The following is a 20,624-nucleotide window of genomic DNA, read 5'->3' as shown; positions in this document are numbered from 1 at the left end:
TGTTCTTGAGAAGCACTGACTTCAAGCAAAAGTAAAGGATCCCTTGTCCTTGGTGACGCTTGTCTTTCCTGTAGGGGCTTTTGCGTACTTGCATGGATTCACTTCCTGAAAGTTAAGCGTTCCGTGGGCTATGGTGTATGCACAGTTTGGCTTTATGAAGCTTACTATATATTTATAATGGTCATTTCATTACCAAATTTATGAAACTTCCAAACACTAATTAAGGTATTTTTCATAGTCAAATTTGTAAAAATTCCTTTTGTATTTCTTGAATTTCTTTTTCCTATGCAGTATCTTCATAAAAATGATAGACAAAAATAATCCCAAAAATAATCAATTTCATACCTTCATTTGTTTTTTATTGCAAAGTCAGATATACAGAGAGGAGGAGAGACAGAGAGGAAGATCTTCTGTCCGATGATTCACTCCCCAAGTGAGCCGCAATGGGCCGGTGCGCGTCAATCTGGTGCCGGGAACCAGGAACCTCTTCTGGATCTCCCACGCGGGTGCAGGGTCCCAATGCATTGGGCCGTCCTCAACTGCTTTCCCAGGCCACAAGCAGGGAGCTGGATGGGAAGTGGAGCTGCCGGGATTAGAACTGGCGCCCATATGGGATCCGGTGCGTTCAAGGCTAGGGCTTTATCTGCTAGGCCACGCCACCGGGCCTGACATGATTACTATTGTATGGCATGTACCAGAAATCTAGATTTCTGCATGATGGATATTTTTGGAGAAATATTAAAGGATAATGCATATAAAAATAAATACTTAGCTAATTGTGTAGAACAAAATTTTATCCTCTAAAGTAGGAATCAACTTGCTAAGACAAATACAGCACAAAGTTAAGCCTACATAACTAGTTAACAATGACCAATTACACAAGGTTACAAGTATTTGTTTCACTAGATTAAATTCATGATAATTTGCCATAATTTATTTTGAAGTTTTAATTAAGGAGAAACTTTTACTCGTGCATTGAATGTCAATGCCAAGTCAAGCGCTGTTTAAATGGGCTTATAGGATGTGAAAAACATTAGCATTTAAGTAGAAAATCAGATATTAGCTGTGTGTGTATTCTAGCTGCCTTTTTGGTTGTGTGAAGATAAAGCAGCTGTGAAAGTTCCCTGGCCTACATTTGAGAGCAGAGTTGTCAATCAGTGCATCCCTGAGGGTAAGGTTTAACGGTACCTACATAGAGGATTCAACAGGCAAATATCAATGCAGTTCTTCATCCAACATTTGAAATTTAGACTTTCTAACGAGACTATGTAATGTCATTTCTGTGGGCACCATCTAGCTGGTTCCGATTCCCACAGGGATTCCTGACATTCCATCTTTGTTTGCTTTCAACCATCTCCCGAGAACTTTGGGGCTTGTTGCTGTCCCAGGAGCTTTTAGCCTTGAGGTTCTTGTTGCCCACAATAATCTAACTTCATTCATGTCACTCTTTTAAAGGCCATCTCTGCAGGAATATCATTCAGCTTTGCTGGAAATAGCTGATCTTTGTTCCATTAGATTCCGCTTTGCTACACTACTGAAAGTTCCTAAACAAATTCTTTACATTGTTTATTAATTCAGTTACATCTGTGCTTGTTTTCGTCATTTGTCGCCTTTGTATTTAATATTTCAATACCATTAATTTTAGGAGATATACTACTATTTTATATCATTCTAGTACTTATGGGAATTTATCCTTAATATGATTAGTGTAAAACTGAGGCATACATCTCAAACCTATGCTTTCAAACACTCCATAATGAGTGTTCAATATTCCTGTTTTAGTTAAAATAATTTCTACAGATATGATTTTTCATCCTTTTATCAAGAAAAAAACACCAATAATGATATGATGAGTATCGCTTTTCACCCATTGTCTTTCTTCTTTTACCCTCTTCTTCCCTTACCTTCTTTTGTTTTTCTGACACCCTGGCCCTACCATATGTGATTTTGTTTGTTTGTTTGTTTGTTTGTTTGTTTAAGCTTTAAAATTTATTACGTAATTTGAAAGGCATAAGGAGGAACACAGAGACAGAAATTGAGGTCCTTCTGCTGGTTCAGTCCCCTAAATGACTGCAACATCCAGCGATGGACCCGATCCCTTCCTGGAGTCCAGAATTCTATCAGGATGCCATGTGAGTGTCAGGTATGCAGGTGCGTGGTCCATCACTTGCAAACTCCAACAGTATGCCTGTCAAGAGGATGGATGGAAAGAAGAGCAGGTGCTTGAAGGAAGGCATTGTTAGAGGACGGAGCCACTTCAGCAGGCAGCATAAGTCCGCTATCACATACATGACGCTTTATAGCAATCCTAACTTCTGTGTTAGCTATACTCTGGTAACATTCCTTGATTCTCATTCGTGCTCTTTTATGTTTCCACGTGCTTGTTTGCTAAGTGACTATTAAATAGGCAGTTAGATCATACGATATGTTGATTTTGAGTTGTTTGAATGTTCTCCATACTGATTTCCACAGAGGCTGTACCAGCCTGCAGCCCCACCAGCAGTGGAGCAGGGTTCCCTTTTCCCCGCAACCTCGCCAACAAGTGTTGTGGTGCTTTTATTCATGTGGGCCAGTCTTACTGGCGTCAGGTGGTACCTCACTGATGTTTTAATTTGGATTTCCCTTATTGCCAGGGAACTTATATCCAGAACACTTGTTTTATGAGAAACCAACATGCACTCCTATGTTCATAGCAGCACAATCAGTAATTGCAAAAACATGGAAGCAGCCAAAATGCCCATCAGCAGAGGATTGGATAAGAAAGCTATGGTTCATCTACTCCATGGAATACTACTCAGCTATTAAAAAAAACAAAATGCAGTTCTTTGTGGCCAAATGGGCCAAACTGGAAACCATAATGCTAAGGGAAATGAGCCAATCCCAAAAGGTTAAATACCACATGTTTGCCTTAATTTAAGATGATATGATGTTATGTATAACATGTTATGTTATGTATGTTATATGTTGTGTATAAACTAAAATTGAAATGTCAGTGAGGTGGTCACAGAAGGTGGTTAAGAACCCACATTTACTTTTACCATATTGGTTACTCATTACTATGTCAATTAATTCCATAATGATGTAAATTTTTACTGATGGTTTGTTGGAGCTTTTAATTGACTGGGATGATACTCTGCTGGCTCTGTCTTCAGACCAGAGAGGGTATACCTAAGAAGCCGTTGAACTTGACTGGACAATAAGATGCTGGACTCTATGTTTGGTATATGCTTGCAATGGGGGAATCTCAACTGAACTTGAACTGTGGTTATGCAACAAGGTGGAGGAATCCACCATGGTGGGAGGGTTTGGGGAGGGGTGGGGAGAACCCAAGTACCTATGAAACTGTGTCACATACTACAATGTAATTAATGAATTAAAAATAATAAATAATAAAAAATAGGTAGTTAAGTTGCAATACTGTTACAGGCATCCATGAATAGCCAAATTGACTTAAAAAATAGTGAAGAGAGTATACTTGCCATTTTGGATAATTACACATCCTGACAATCCGTAATAATTTTGATTTAGAAGCAATGTTAGATATTAAAGAGCTTAGGGAAATATGAGAAAACAAATAAGAAAAAATAAAATGCTACATAATACAGAATAAAGCACAAATGAATGATTTAAAATAATTGATAGAAGATGTTGAAAAAACTGACTCAAAGGGAAAAATCCATGGTTTTAATTTTTAGCAGGTATAAAGCTGGCCGTGGTTAGTTCCATTCAGGGAAGCATTTATGAGGTTTGTGTGCCATATCAGAGTGTGGGTTTCATCCCTGCTTCTCCTCCTGATTCCAGTTTTCTTCTTATTTAGACTGGCAGGCAGCAGTGATGGCTCTAGTAATTGCCTTCCTGTTGCCATGCAGGAAACTTCCATTTAATCTGCACTCCTGACTTTGCCAGCCCCAGCCCTGGCTTTTGTGGATATTTGGATGGCGAGCTAGCAGGTGAAGGTGGGAGCTCTCTGTCTGTTTCTACTCTAAATTATACAAATGAAGAATTGAAAGTTTGATTTAAAAATAATTACAAAGATAACAAAATATGAAAGTATTATATTTGCATAATTCAGTTTAGGAAAGCAATGCACTACAATGGAACCCATTAAAATGTAGTATACAAAGTAGAATTTCTTCCGTGCCTGAGAATGAAATAAAAAATGAGAATGCAAAATCAAGAATTGCTATACAACATTGAAAATCTTAGAGAGTTCAAATAATCTGAAATGAAATATCCATTGTGCAATACAGAAGAATCTCTAGAAATTCATTATGAGAAATGCAACATTGCCCCATTTGAATTACAGAAGCAGAAACAAAGAATAGCAATGATTTTTAAAAGGCTGGAAGATACTGTGTAACTGGAGAAAGCAGGATTCAAATTATTTTTTTTTCTATCAAACTGGCCAATTTTAGCAAGCAGCTGGTGAACAAGAGAAACGTACTTCCAATAACTCAGGCAACAATAATTAATGAAGTAAATGCACAAGACAAAAATGGGTATTTTCAGTCTCAGTAGTCAGTATTGGAACATGCGAAGGGCTGCTTGTTATTTTAGTGGTTGTTTGAAATGTACAGGTCAACTGTGTACAAAGGAGTCTGGCACAGGACTGGATGAAAATGTAAACATTTCACAGTTCTTTCCACTCTTGTGAATGTGAGAAGTATAGAGTAGGTAAAGATCATAACAGCTACACTCACACAAATGTACACATTATTGAATTAGTGGTGAAATAAAGCTAGAGGAGTTGAGGAAATGAGGGAACTGGTTGGAATAATCAGAGGATTTAAGAAACCAGTCTGTTGAGGAAGAACAGGGCGGTGCTTGGGCTAAAAACGGAATTGTTGCTTAAAGTGAGAAATATTTTTGGTGGCTTTGTACTGGATCAGCTCAAGTGAATTGTAACCACTATTCCAAAACCCCTTTATTACATAGTGGACTAAAGAAGTAGGGATAGAACGGCTTTGAGCTGGTCTGTGCAGGAGACCATGATGAAAGGCGGCTGGCATAGGGCTAAAGATGGGCCCCGCTGTTCCTCTCTTTTCCTTCTCCATTGTTTTTCTAGTCCATCGCCTCAACCACTCAGCCACGACTACATCACTTCCATTGCTTTTCATAATGTTGAATGACAAGGTATTATTCACATAATCTCCTGTACCTGAAATGAGTATGTGTGTATGTAGATGTGTTTATTTGTTGGTGTGCACATTTGTTCATATGAGGGAAAGAGACAGTGTTTATATTTTAAAATCACACTATCCTGGGAATTACAGCTTATGAAACATGCAACTAGATATCAACACATGCTAAAACAACATCCTCCTTTGACAATTATATAGAAATAGTTGTTACCCAGGAAAGAAAAGCAAACATCAATCCTACCTTTCGGTAAAGATAGTGACGTCCTACTTATCGATTTGACTTCAAAACATTCTACCACTTCTTAGTGTTAATAGAAGGTATGTAAAAATTTGAATACTCTTTGACATAGGAGGGGAACACAGCTTTATTTCCATATCCAATGGATATTTCTGTGAGTTTGAAGTAGAGAAAAATAAAGCTATCTGGGAAGAGGAGGAGTTTAAAAGAAGTGTGGAAATGAGAGGCTGTTAGAAGACCATACGAGGAGGACAAAATAGAATGATAATCATAAACAACAGGTCTTGAAAATCATACTGCTTGTAATATTGCAATGTTTGGTAGTACAAAAAAGGCAAGGTGGACCATACCTTGGAAAACTGTACTTGCTTAAAGGTTCACTGTGTCCAGTGTGAGGCTTCATGCTTTGTTAGGACATCATGGTCGGGTCTGTGAGACTTCATGTCAGCCGTGTGTCAGCTGCAATAACCCTGTTCCTTTGCAGAATCCCTGCTTCTGCTGCCCATTAAGATTTCACGATAGACACATTAGTCTCCGTTACACAGATACTATGCATTCTCTTAAATGAATAGCCATAAAACAAAATCAACACCTTAAGAAAAACAAAATCTACAACATGAAAATAAATAACATATTACTGAATGCCCAATGTGTTGCTGAAGAAATGAAATCAATAACCTTCTTGAAGTAAACAATGCTGTTGTCTGACCTATGGAGACCACCCTATCCATATGTGAAGATACAATGCAGTGTGCATCTAAACTTCCAAATAAAAGATGGACTCCCAATGAAACTATTAAATATATCTTGGCAATAGGATGCCGAACACTCTGCCATTGTCCATAGCTACAATGTCAGGATACACTTAAATAGCAGAATGATGCTTAATGACTCTTAATGAAGGACTATACCATTGCGCTAATATTGAGAAAATCAGGGAGGTGGGAGGGAAATTGGGGATGGGGAAAGGGAACCTATGGAACTGTATCCACAAAATAATAAAATAAATTCAAATATATGAAATTTGTTATTTTTATTAAAAAAAGATTTCATGGTAGAACGTATATTCCCTTTGAGGTGGTTTTCATTTTGTTGTTTTTTGTTTTGTTTTTTTATTGTTTTTGTTTGTTTGTTTTTGTTTTTGCAGAGAGTTGGGACAGTGCTTTTCTGGTTCTGTTAAAGATATCCTGATCGGATTGAGCAGAGGCCACAGTCTAGTTTAATCATGGCCCAAACCTGTCACTATTCCTGAACAGCAATTTCGACATTCCCTAGATTTCTACTCTTTATTTATACTTCAAAATGAAACGCTTGCATGAATCATAATTTGTCCCAGTTATCCTCACTCAAGGCAGGATCTCTGTTTTGTAAATAGAATCTACATACCTAGAGATTAGTGCACCAAAGTAAGTGATTCCACTTGCACAGTGAGCATCCTCCTGACCCGTGTGCACCTGTGACATTCTCCTGAACAATGCACACCTGAGACACAGTCTTAGTTTCTTGCTGGCAAACACTGTGTGTTTCCAAAGTTGCAATTTCCTGAGATACAAACTCCTAAACTTTTAAGCCCTATCACTGTTTATGACATTTGAAAGTTGTTAAATATCCAGTCATTTTTGTCAGGAATAAATAGATGAAAATGTTGGGCAACATGAAACAAAAGAGGCTAATGGGAAGTAATAATTCAAAAATATATTTAGACAAATTAAGAGCAACTTGCAAGGAACTCCTATAACATTTTCCAACCAAATATGTTACCAAACACATTAAAATACTGTGCAAATATAAAATGATTGTTTTCAACCAAATAAGCAGGTTAAGGTATATGCTGGCATGATAATGTTGGGACAGATTGAATAAGCTAAAATGATTAAAGATTCAGAAACTGATGTTTGGGCTGTAGGTATAACAATTGAAATGATAAAAATGTACATATATGATTAAAACTATATGAGCTGCAATTTGTATATCTGTATATTTAGTAGGATACTAAGTGATTTTTCAGATGGCACATCATGAGAAGTAGGTGAATTGAGAAAATGATCAGCATTTTTAGAGATACTAAAGTAGAAATGTTGGGACTTCTGATGGAAATAGAAGTGATGTTCCACTCTAAGAAAATGTCCTTCAATCATCAGAACTGGAAGAAATACCAAAAATGGCTACCATTTTAAAATGGATCAGAAATACTATACTAAAATATATATCCTCCAATGAAAAGGACTACTGAATGAAGAAGCTTGGAAGAAGCTGTAGGTCAGAGAGGCAAGGAGAGATCATGAGTTAGATCTCAAACTTCATTTACAAGTAGATTCAAACTGTTATTCAAACGGTTATTAAGCCAGGAGTGACCATAGATCACAATAACCTCTTATGTATTTCTTTTTTGCAAATACAAGAGCAAAACTTACCAGGACTGTTTCTGTGGAATAAAGACATGAGACCCACAAGCAACAAATGCAATTCACAAATAATCATTATATTTAAAAAACTAGGGAGTGGTAATGCTTACAAGCAAACATAACGGATTTATATATTTCATGATAGTATGTTGTAGAATTAGAACACTACATGTCAATATATCCTGATGGAGATGGACGATATAAGCTTTCTAGTTATGAAGTCTTCCTTTTTGGAGCAGAAAGAATCGCAGAGTGACAAAGATCCTTTCATGAAGTGTTCCTTATACAATAGACGCTAAGAAAACATCATATAAATGTTTAGTTTCCTGGAGTCGTTCTAACATAATGCAAATATTTACAAAAAAGGAATTCAAAAGTGGATTTAAAATAGTGAAAGGAGCATCAAAAACATTCCAGAGACAGTATGTACCAGTGAAAATTAAAGTCTGTGCCTGTTGCTGAAAGACTACACTATTGTGATAATACGGCAGAAAACTGTCGCGGGGTACAATGGGAGGAGTAGAAGACAAAGTTCTTGTTTCTATGGAATCATAGCATGAAAAAATTAATGTGTAAATGAACGAAAAAATGAAAAGAGCATGTTCAAACATACACATTTCATAACATAAATTCAACTGGAAAAATCTTTACTTAAAAAAAATATTATTGCATCCTTCTCCACAAAGCTGAACTACAAACACTCCATGTAAAAGTGAAACTATCAGAATTTCTACTTTTACCTTGGCCAGAAGCTTGCAAAAATGCTGCAAACTAAATGAAAAAGAAAGAATAATTTTAAAATGACAAGTTTTTTAGAATATTAATTTATTTTGAAAGTGGAAGCCAAAAGGGGATATAAAGAGAGAGTGATCTATTTTCAGTTGGTTTACTTCTCAAACGGCCCCAACAATCAGTGCTGAGCCAACTCAAAGCCTGCAGTCTTACACTATCTGGGTCCACTCCCATCACTCGTGCCATATTTGCTGTTTCAGCAACAAGGTGTTGGATCAGATGTAAATCACCCGGGAGTAGAGCAGCTGCCCATATGAGATGCCATCATTGCAATTAAAAGCTTAACTCTACGACAACCCCAGTAACCTTTTTGAACATATCTGAGACGTGACTTCACAACATTACTGGGTGAATTGAATTTCCAATCATGAATACTGTCTTCAAATCCAGATGGGACACACACGTTATACTTCATCCGTTCCAAAATGAGATGACAGTGATAAAAATATTACAATCCATCAGTGCCCAAATACAATGCAAAGTATAACCTTTCATCTTGCCCAGCAGAAACTAACTGGAGGCAAATCAATAAACCTTCGTGTTCTTCTCTTCATGGACAGCAAACCCTAACCACTAACTAAGACTTCAGACTGCTTTGTGTATGGGGTCTATAGGCCTGCTGGTATGGTGGCCATCTTGCCTAATGATTAAGGTGACAGTGAAAAAATGTATGTCCCACATCAGGGTATCCTGGGGTTGCCCTGGCTGCATATTGTAGCTTCCAGCTAATGTAGACCCTGGGTGGCAACAGGTGATGACATAAGCACTTGGGCTTTTGCTGCCAAAGAGGGAGACTTGGATGGAGTTCCTGTCTGCAACTCTGTGCCTGGTTTTCAACCAGTAAGGACATTCCAGGCATTGGGGTAAGAAATCAGCAGATGAATACTTTGTCTCTGTCTTCCTGCCTGTTGGCCTTTGAAATAAGCAGATTTAAGAAAAACATGAAAATTGGAAAAATAGCAAAAGCACTCTAGTCGTATTTTTCCATCTGCTGTTTAGCACAAATCCTGTTTGGAAAAGCACTACAATTAAATTCAATTAAATGTTTCCCCTGGTCTGCTGTGAAAATGTATGTTAGAGTTTAGTTACCAGAAGGTTCACACTGCAAAGTTTCAGGTTCCAAACTTGTTTAATAGGGCGGCTAGACAGGAATTGATGAACACTATGCTGAGCAACAAACAACAGCAGTGTAGACCATGGCCAGGAATAGGAGTACTGAGAGATATTCCCATCCTAGAATATGCAGTGTCCCTGATGCTCACGGGGAAGCACAAACCTTTCACTGGAAGACTTGGAAGTCAGCAATATAGTAAAACTATGATAAAGCCAAACCCAAGTTCCTCTTACAAAATGCACTTAACTTTCCACAAGAATTGACTGAATATTTGCCTTTTTGTGTATCTTTAGTATCTATCAGGTTTTTCTTCTTAAAAGTTGGTAGACCTCACCACTTCTCAGCCTTTTGGGTAAGAGCAAGTGTAAAAGTTAGTAGACCTCAACGGTGATAGCAAAATATCTTGGTGAATGGAGACTTGAGGCTTACAGGATCAGCCAATGGACTTTGGGAGGGTGACATCATGCTTGGTTCAGTGAAATTGACAGCATTTCAGAACTATACAAACCACTTGGGTTGAACCCTCAGAATATGTCCACATTGAGACCCCAGGTCAATGTGAGGTGGCAGTTCCTCATCCTTGTGTACTGGGACGTTTGGAAAGTCATGTGTGACTTCCCTCTTTGTCTCTCCTCTTCTCCCAGAAACAACAATAAGAAATGGCAAAATTGAAAACAATGAGTTCATCTAGTTTTTCCTAAACCTTCATCCTTCCCACCATGACCAATCGTGTAATCATTATAAAAAATAAAATTAATTTTTAAAAAGTTAATAGACCTCATTTATAGAGCAGCTTTGAGTACTAAATACAGAGATCCCCTACCACCACAATATCCCTGCTCTTTTCCTCAATTTTTCGAACACAAAAATATCATTGACTTAGTTGTGACATGATAACTTGTATTTGGAAGACAAAGAGAGGAAGAGAGCATATTCCTTTTAAATCCTGAAATAAGTACAGCGTCTCAACCCTGCAGCAGGGTCAAAGCAGGTGTTAGAAGTGTCATCCCGATGTCTGGCTGGAAGGTACCCAACGACTTAAGCCTTTGATATTAATTTGATATGCTATTTATTTTGTCTACTCCAAGGTATTTTTCTGCAACTTCGTTTTCTTGCCTTTTTATTTTTTGATTGCTTAACCAAAATACATTTTGTAATATTAATAGAAACCTACATTTTTGTTGAATATTCTGCAAGGGCTATCAGTGCTCTAGAGCTTTGGATCTACATTTGGCTCTTTGTGCTTTTTTAGCAACATTAAAAAAAGCAGATTTTATACATTTCATAGGTACAATTCTAAGACAATGCCACTTCCTTAACTTCCTGATCTCCCCCCAGATTCCCTCACCTTCTCTCTCCCATCATTTTTTATTTTTTGCTTAGGCACAATTTTAATCTTCTCCATAGGCTCAGTTTGTAAAAAATCATCAATCTGAACAAGTAATAAGTAGGCAGACCGCAGTTCCACCGGAGTTTAAACCAGGACTAAACGTGACAATCATATCTGCAAAGGGCCATTTCATTCCTATAATGTTTTGTGTTCTATCTAGACTACCTGAGATTATTCTGGTATCTTCTGCAATGCATTTATTTTAGAATATTTCTATTCCATGTGAATCTTTAATTATGCTGGTAGAAACCTTTAAATGATTTATAATCCATTTAATTATGAAATTTGGGAAAGTTAGAAAGATAAGGATTACTGCAGCAAATTAAGACACATCCCTTGATTTAGAAACCAGTGAATGTTTCGATAAGGTACTACCTTGGTTGTCACTCACTCTTCAAACGGGAGTATAGAGTTCATTTGGAGTGATATCATGGATCCCTTTTGGATATGAAACTTCAATTAAGTGAGTACTATTTTATTTCCTATGAACATCAGCTTCACAGTTTCAATTTTTCTAAATTCACATCTCTTAGAGTAGAAACATATTGTTTGGGATAATTTTGCATCCCAGTAGGAGCAATTATATATTTTCCCGTGTGACTAACACTGACGCAAGTCTATTGGTGAGCAGTAACCTGTGCCTGGTAGTTCTTTTAATTTCATTTACATACTTCTGGGATAAAAGCCAGCTTTCTCTTGGCTGCAGCACACTTTTTAAAGTCCTAGTTATTTGCTGGTTTTTCTAGCAATAAAATCTCTGCGTTTTCTATCACTATTTATCATTCAGTAGGAATAGATTATACACATACTCATCCAGAGATTTTTTCCTACTCCATTACTACCTTGGAATGTAAATTTATTTGTATACTTTCTAAACAGTCTGGATTTGGAGTTGCAAATTAAAACTTCTTAAGAAAAAAACTTGCTGAAAAGCCATATTCTGAAAGTATTTGTTTACTCTGTTTGTCAAAAATTTACATACCCTTGATACGCTCCATTTATCTTAGCATCTGTTCCCAATTTCTTAGCCACAAATGAAATCATTTAAACTTTGTGCTGGCTCTCATCTCTAAAAAACAATGCTCTCTACTTAGTTGAATGACAATCCTTTCTCTTGGCGGTAAATGATGTGACAACAATAATGTTTCTGTGAAACTTTGGAATGCATGTGCTATTTTTAAGAAAGTAATACTTTTAAGAGGGGCCATCATTTTGAAAAAGAGTAAGTGGAACCAAGATACAAAGGATGATACATTCTGTTACAAAAGTATGCCCTGTGACTGCTTTTGACAGTGTGTCCAGAAAACAACCTAAAAAGTGCAGCGTGCTCCGTGTGGCTCCTTTCCTTAGATCTGAGCCCTCACTGTGTGTTCTTCTGGTTGGGATCATAGGATTCATTAGTACACTTAAAGGTTGCAAAAGAGCTTTTTTTTTTCCCATAAGTTTTCTCCTTTTATTCTAACTTAAAATGCAGTGCTTTTCTGGCGGGCATATATTCCTTTATTAAAAAGATTAGGTCTGTTTGTGATTTTTTTAGATGTAATATTTATTGAAATGCATTCAGATAAAAGAAACATGTTTCATGCATTTCCTATTTGCAGTTTTAAAAACACAATGAGAGTTCCTACATTCCCTCCCTTGCTTGCACCCCCATCTACCTTTTTTCTTATTTTTCTGTTAATTTTTATTATGCCATACTTTATAATCAGAAGCTTAATGTTCCACTGAGCCAAGAGTTCCAATAGTAATTCGAAAACTCACTGTTCCTCAAGAGTGTAGACAGGGGTTGCGTGTAATAATCAAAACTCAAAATGTCAATTTCATTCATATTTATTGTTGCTAGACATTTGCTTTCTCTAATTCTTTGGGCACACTAGATACCAGTGAACACTCAGGTATAAAAGTATTCTCTGCCTAAAATAATGTAATTGTTTTCCCTGAAAATGTGTACAGCAAATAATCTAACAAATCCATAAGAATATATTTCCTCAAAATTTAAAAGGAACAAATTAGCTAAATTTTTGATAATCATTTCTGTAGAAAATACTTAATAAATAAAAAATACATAGATAATAAATGTATTTGTTATATCATTAAATCAATTATAGGTTTATATATGTATGTGCTGATAACTGCATACAGATATTTTAAAGAACAATATTTAATAGACAAACAATTTTGGATTATGTTTTGTTTTGTTGTAGAAAGTCAGATATACAGAGAGGAGAGACAAAGAGGAAGATCTTCCATCCAATAATTCACCCCCCGAGCCAATCTAAAGCCAGGCGCCTGTAGCTTCTTCTGAGTCTCCCAATGGGTACAGAATCCCAAGGCTTTGGGCTGTCCTCTTCTGCTTTCCCAGGACACAAGCAGGGAGCTGCATGGGAAGCAGGGCCACTGGGATTAGAACCAATACCCATATGGGATCCCGGACGCATGCAAGGCAAGGACACTGGCCGTTAGGTTACCGTTCTGGGCCCAGGATTATGTTTTTAATTTTCCTGAGTTTAAGTACATGTGATGTAATTACTTTATTTTTTTGAATAATTTTATTTATTAAAAACATTTTATGCAAAATTACACTTGTTTTTAATAGTTAATGTTTCTAATTTATAAGAGCTTTTTATATTTTTAGGTTTATGCAAATATCTTTTTTCAACTTTCAGATTCCATTTTCATTTTTGTTTTTTCTTTACGTTTCCTTTTACTTCCTTCCTGAAATTTTAGAATTATGTCTTCATTCTTAAGTGCTTAATTAACCAGTAACTAGTTTTGTGCGTGGCACGGTGAAATCCCGTATCTTTTCTGATAGTGTTCAGTGCATTAGAGTCATTTCAGAATTTGCTTCTATTCTGTTGCTTGGGCGCATTATTCCAGCCCTGTGAATTTCCCAAATGGTCCTACTTTATACTCCTTCAGAAAGTGTCTCACTATAAAAAAGAATAATTTAAGAGAAAAAAGAATAAATATCCAGATAATTATTTTTGCATAACTATTTTCTGTTATATACCAACGTTGTAGAATAAACTTCATTTTTCTGTATTACAATACTTGTGTTCTGTCAATTAAGTTTTCTCACATCAAAGCATTCACAGTAAGAGTGACTAGCATTATGAGACTTGATCACATTATCCATGAATGTCAGAGCATAATGATTCAGTTAGGTTCTGTCCAATAGCCTTAGAATAAAGCGAATGATTTGACACAGAGAAAGCATGTACATTTATTCACAAACTTTATTATTATTATTTGTCTTTTTTCCCTTTGAAATGCATTTTTATGTCCTGTTGGCATTTATAAGCAATCAATCTCATATTTGACAAAATTCCTTAACATTTTACTCACTGTAAAATGAGGTCTGTGGATTTGTTGTGCTTTCAGACACATTTTCTGATCATGCTGGTGTCTTTCTTTCTGATTCAATGGTTTGCTCCTCCTATTGTCCTGCTGTTTTCTCCCAGGATTTACATGTAACACTGTTGTACAGGAGTGCAGAAAGCAACGCAGCAAGCAGTCAGCGCTGTGGCTGATGCTAACGGCACAGCGGCAACAGTTCAACATTAAACATACTGTTTGCTAAGTATTTTGTAGATTCTCCATGTTTGCAGCTTTCCTGGTTATTTCTCTTCCTATTATGGCACAAGTACTGAACATGCATATTTATCTTTATCTTCTTTAGAACTTTATGTCAGCATACATTTACAAAACAATAACTCTAGGTAGTAGCACAAAGGATCTTATGGGTCTTTTGCCTAGTAACATCTCATATTTATTTTTAATTAGCTTCTCTGTAAAGATAACATTCTTTCCTTCTTTCTTGTATCCATAATTTTGTCTGATATCAGAGTTAGGATTATATTAGGTTTCTAAAATGATTAAATTTTTGTTTCTCATTTCCTGACATATGTTTACATAATATAAACTAATTATTACTATTAGAATATTCCAACTAAATAATTCTTCCTTTTGTCAGGAATAAAGTGTCTTACTTCCATTTTATCAATATTTTATTTATTTATTTATTTATTTATTTATTACAAAGTCAGACATACAGAGAGGAGGAGAGACAGAGAGGCAGATCTTCGTCCGATGATTCACTCCCCAAGTGGCTGCAACCGCCATAGCTTAATTGAGCCAGGAGCTACTTCTGGGTCTCCCAAGTGGGTGCAGTGTCCCCAGACTTTGGGCCATCCTGGTCTGCTTTCCCAGGCCACAAGCAGGGAGCTGGATGGGAATTGGGGCTGCCGGGATTAGAACCAATGACATATGGGATCCGGGCACGTGCAGGGCAAGAACTTTGGCCACTAGGCAGGACCCAAGACTTTTTTTTTTTGAGAGTTTACTCCTTTTATGTGTTGGATAATGCTGTTTGTCACATCCAATATTATACTTTCAAGCTCTGCCACTATAGATTCTTTTTCATTTCTGAAACCGTTTATTATCTTTCTTTATCTTACACTTAACAATTTGGATTGCTTTTAAAAATTGTATTAGTGTGTTCAAGAAATCAGGTTTCATTTATCATACTGTCCATTATGCTTTCAACACTGCTTTATTGTTATTATTATTATTACTTGTTATAATTTTAAATTTTGTTTCATTGTTCTTTATTCACATTTTTATTTAAATGATACATGTTATTTTTTCACTTTATATATTTTGTGCCAAGTGCTACTTTTGCTTCAACACAGAAGTTTTCATGTTGCTTACCATTTCGTCATATTTTCCAAAAGACATATTGTGTATGTGTTATGTATACTGTTTTACCTATTCTAATTATGTATTTTAACTATCATATCTTTTCATTAACTTGTGATAGTCATTATATCTCACTTGGCTAGTAGAATTATTAATTTTTACCTCAACATTTCCAAAGTGTGTATGTATGTGCTTATTTATATAGCAGTTGTTTAGCTAGCTCAAATTTGTTTTAACATGAAATATTTTACAAATCATGTAGTTTTTTTGTGAGTCATGTTTGTGAGAGAGAGACAGGTATATCCATTGCTTTGATTTCTAAATAGCCACAATGATCAGGACTAGGTCTATCCAAAACCAAGAGCCAGAAACCAAGTTCATGCCTTTCATTTTTCAGCAGTTTTCTGAGTCCTCATCACTTCCTGCTGGGGTTTGTGTGAGCAAAAATGAGCACCGTAGCAACTGCTGCAGCTGTTTTTCCCGGGATGTTCAGTTGGCAAGCATGACCATGTAAACATGTGTTCTTACACCCATTCAAGCCCTTTGTCCATCACCACCAACGTGCCTCCTCACATGAGCAGCTGAGCACCCCTAGCACTGCTTTTCCATAAGGGATGTCTTGGTGGAAGACACCGCGCACATTGCTGCCTCGGCTTCAGGTCAGAAAGATCATGTTGGTACTGAAGAGGAACACAAATGCAAACGTCTTGCTCTCTCTTCACTTGGTTTTGTTTTATTTCTGAGAAAAGGTGTGTTTTGTCAAGATAATATGCGCTTGTTAAGGAATTTGAAAATTCAAAATGTTTGCTGATGCCCGTTTTCCGTCTTGGTGACAAATAAGTCCCATGTAAGATCTACTTTGATACAGAAGATCATTGAGTGCTGAAGTTCTATTTCATTTGCCAATGGGTCACCCTCATTTGTAAACTTGATTGCTGGCAAAGTCAGCCCCACAACGGCAGATGAGAGAGCCTTTGTCGTTTCTGCCACTGAGATGTTTAAGCATTCACGATGCTCTCCACTAACAATTGTCTGAGCTTGTCTTTCTTCGCATTTGTAGTATTTTAGTGTGTTTGATAGATCGTATCTCAGAAAACAAGGGCTAAGTAGAAGGGGGGAGTGAGAGGCATAAAATATAGAAATCAAAAACAAGCAGGTATTCTATTGAACTAGCCACATTTTCATAAAACATGGGCTGTTGGTTGTATCCAAGTGACTTCCGGGAATAAATGCACTATCACCATCTTTGTCTTAGGACAGACCCAGAGGAATGGGGGCTGGGTATTATAATGGTTTCTCCTGATCCACTGTCTTTTAAGTTGGAATGCCTTAAAATGGCCCTGATTATGCATTGCCTTATGTAAGCTCTTTATATATTTTCTGGACAAAACAAATGAACATAAAAACAAACTGAAATTCATTTTCATTTTGTCCTTTCTCTTTCCTTCTGTCTCCTCCCCTCTTTTCTCCTCCTCTCCCCTGCTCTCCCCTGCCCTTATCTTCCCCTCCTCACCCTGTCCTCCCCCTCTTCTCCTCCCCTCCCCTCCCCTCTCCTCTCTCTCTTCTCCCCTCCTCTCCCATGCCCTCTTTTCTTTTCATTTTCTTTTCTTTTCTCTTCTCCTCTTCCCTCCCCTCTCCTTCCTTTCCCTTTCATATCCAGCCTTGCCCTGCCCTACCCAGCCCTATTCTTTTTCCTGTACCCTTCAAAATCACAAGATAACATTTTAAAAATACGTAGTTAAATATTATTGAAATTATAATTCTTTACATAATAATTCTGAAAGATACAGAATATTAAAAGCTTGATAAATATTTTAAAAGATGATGAATAAGAAAGTGGAATGATTATAATAATGCTCCCAAAGGCTGTCTAGGTGCCCTTTGCCTACCTCCAACATCAACAAAAATGTTTTATACCAAATTTGCTTTAATAATATAATGAAAAATCTCTTCCAGTCTATGATAAATCCCAAATACTTATTTACTCAGTTCCCTTGCCTTATACTTTAATTTGACTTGCTATTTATCTTAATTTGCTTTGAACATGTGTCCCAGTGAAACTTGGGACATGGCATTTTCAGGTGGCAAGCCCTGTGCTATTGGCATGTGGTGGACAGGGTACTAATTTCCTGTCATTTGTAGGGGTTCATTGTGACGTGGATACAGTGATCTTGTCCTTAACTGCTAGGTTACCAAAGGTGACCTTGAGAGTCACTGTAGGTCCTCAGAGATAAACAGGGTTGTTATGTCAGCTCCTGCCTAATACCTGGAACATTTCAAAAATATTAATATTACAAGCCATTTCATTTAAGCCCTTGGGCATCACATTTGTAAGACAGTAAGCTCATTTGTTCTCTGCTCGTGGTACAGATATGTGAGTGTTTTATGGGTACCTGTGATCTCACTAATGCCGGGAATCTTCCCTGCATGTGGCCCTTAGTGTAACAATTCCTGGTTTTTTCTGCATCCCCGTTTCTACTCTCTTGTACCTTCCTTTTTCATAGTCCACGCCAAATGACTGGGTCTTCCCAGAGCTTCCCTCAGTGCCCCTTCTCTTTAGCAGCATTCCTCACTTCTACAGCAGATAGACAGATAGATAGATAGAGAGATAGATACAGTTATAGATGCAGATATAGATATATAGATATAGATATAGATACAGATATAGATATAGATATATTTAAGATTTATCCTTTTTATTGGAAAGTCAGATATACAGAGAGGAGAGGAGAGAAAGGAAGATCCTCCATCCGTTGATTCACACCCAAAGTGGCCACAACAGCTACAGCTGAGCTGATCCGAAGCCAGGAGCTGGGAGCATCCACCCGGTCTTTCATGCGGAGTGCAGGGTCCCAAGGCCTTGGGCCAACCCTGACTGCCTCCCCAGGCCAGAAGCAGGAAGCTAAATGGGAAGCGGGACCACTGGGATTATAACCATACCCATATGGGATCCTGGAGCATGCAATGCGAGGACACCAGCCACTAGGCTACTTGTTGGGCCCTACAGCATCTATTTTTAACCCTGATTACTTAAGTTTCTTACAAATTCTTCAAGGTTCCACCATCTACAGTAATGCCCTGCATAAATAACTGGAACTCAGTGACTTGCAAATTGATATCTCCAGAAATGTCTAATACATTATTCAACTTTACATTCCTCAGACAACTTATTAATATCTAAAGTCCTCTAATTTATTCATATGTTTTTCATACATTTACAATGTCTTATTCTAAACCTGTCATGGTATAAAGCAGACACTCATGAACATTTAAACTTCACATTAAAAGCAATTCTACATATGCTTTACTGTATAGTCTCTTTGCTTAATACCTTTTAGCTTGAACAAAAAGATGCGCATATTTAGAGGAAATACTATATATTTTTCAATTTTTTATTTGAAAGGCAGATTTTTACAGAGAGGAGATTCAGAGGTCTTTAACGCACTGATTCATTGCCTGAATGGCCACAACCACAATTGCTGAGCGGGGAGCTCCTTCCTGGCAACCAGAAGGTGCAGTGTCCCAAGGACTAGGACCATCAGCCTTTCTGCTTTCCCAGACCACAGGCAGGGAGTTGGATCAGAAGTGGAAAGCCAGGATAAGAAGCAGTGCCCATGTGGGATGTGGGCATTTACATGAAGAGGGTCAGCCCACTGAAATAGTATCTTAGTAGATTCTTAATTTTGCTTTACTTTTATTATTTATGTGCTTTCAAACATTTATTTTATTGTATAGTTCTATAGACTCTGGAATTTCCTCTTCCCCCTCATCAAGCGTCCTGTCTCCTCTACAAACACCCCTGCCACACTGACTTCCCCTATATGATTATAATAGTATAGTCCTTCACAAAGAGTCATAAGTCTATCATTCTGCTATTTAAGTGTATTCTGACATTGTGAGCATAGGAAATGGCAGAGAGCCCAGCATCGTATTATCAAGATATCTTTAGCAGTTTCATTCAGAGTCCATCATTGATTTGGAAGCAGAGATGCATACTGCAATGTATCTTCACATCTCGATATGATAAGGTCTATTATACAGTTCCTCCTAAATCTATGTACATGCATTCTTACCTATGATTCTATTGACCTTGCAATTTGCATGAAGGTCGTCTTATATCAAAACATGATTTGTATCCTTATATAAATACATAATAGTGTAAAACTTTTTAAGGATTTACTTTTTATTTTTGTCTGAAAAGCAGAGTTACAGAGAGAAGGAGACGCAGATAGAGAGGTCTTCCATCTGCTCTTTTACTCCCCAAATGGCCAAAACAGATGGAGACTGGCTGATCTGAAGTCATGAGCTTCTTCTGGGTCTCCCTGCATTTACAACCAAGAACAAGGAGCTGGATCAGACGTGGAGCAGCCAGGACACAAATCAGCACCCACATGTGATCCAAGCACCGCAGGCAGAGGCTTAGTCAACATATGACAAACACAGCCCCTATGTATTTTTTCCATTAACAGTTATTTCAGTGTTACTTTATAATGAATAAATTCAGTATCTATGGGGTTTTGCTTCCTGAATTTTTCCTTTTTACTAAGCAAATGGCCTAGTACATTTTATAAGCAAATCAATAAATCTTAAAGAAATGCATGAATTGTGAACAAATATTGATTCAATTCTATGTATTCACCTTTGTGAAATAATTGTAGTTCTACTCAACTTTAAGTACTAACTGCATATTTATTAACTCATTTTTATGCATACTTTGCTTCTTGCATTTCTATTGTTTTTCTGATGCAACTGGATTTTAAATCCGTCATCATTATTTTTGTACTCTGTGTGCACAGGTAGTATTTCCTATCAGACTATTGTATTCTTTTTTTTTTAAGATTTATTT

The sequence above is a fragment of the Ochotona princeps genome, chromosome 10 (assembly GCF_030435755.1).
Source record: "Ochotona princeps isolate mOchPri1 chromosome 10, mOchPri1.hap1, whole genome shotgun sequence".
Classification (NCBI taxonomy): Eukaryota; Metazoa; Chordata; class Mammalia; order Lagomorpha; family Ochotonidae; genus Ochotona; species Ochotona princeps.
This window is presented reverse-complemented; position numbering follows the sequence as displayed.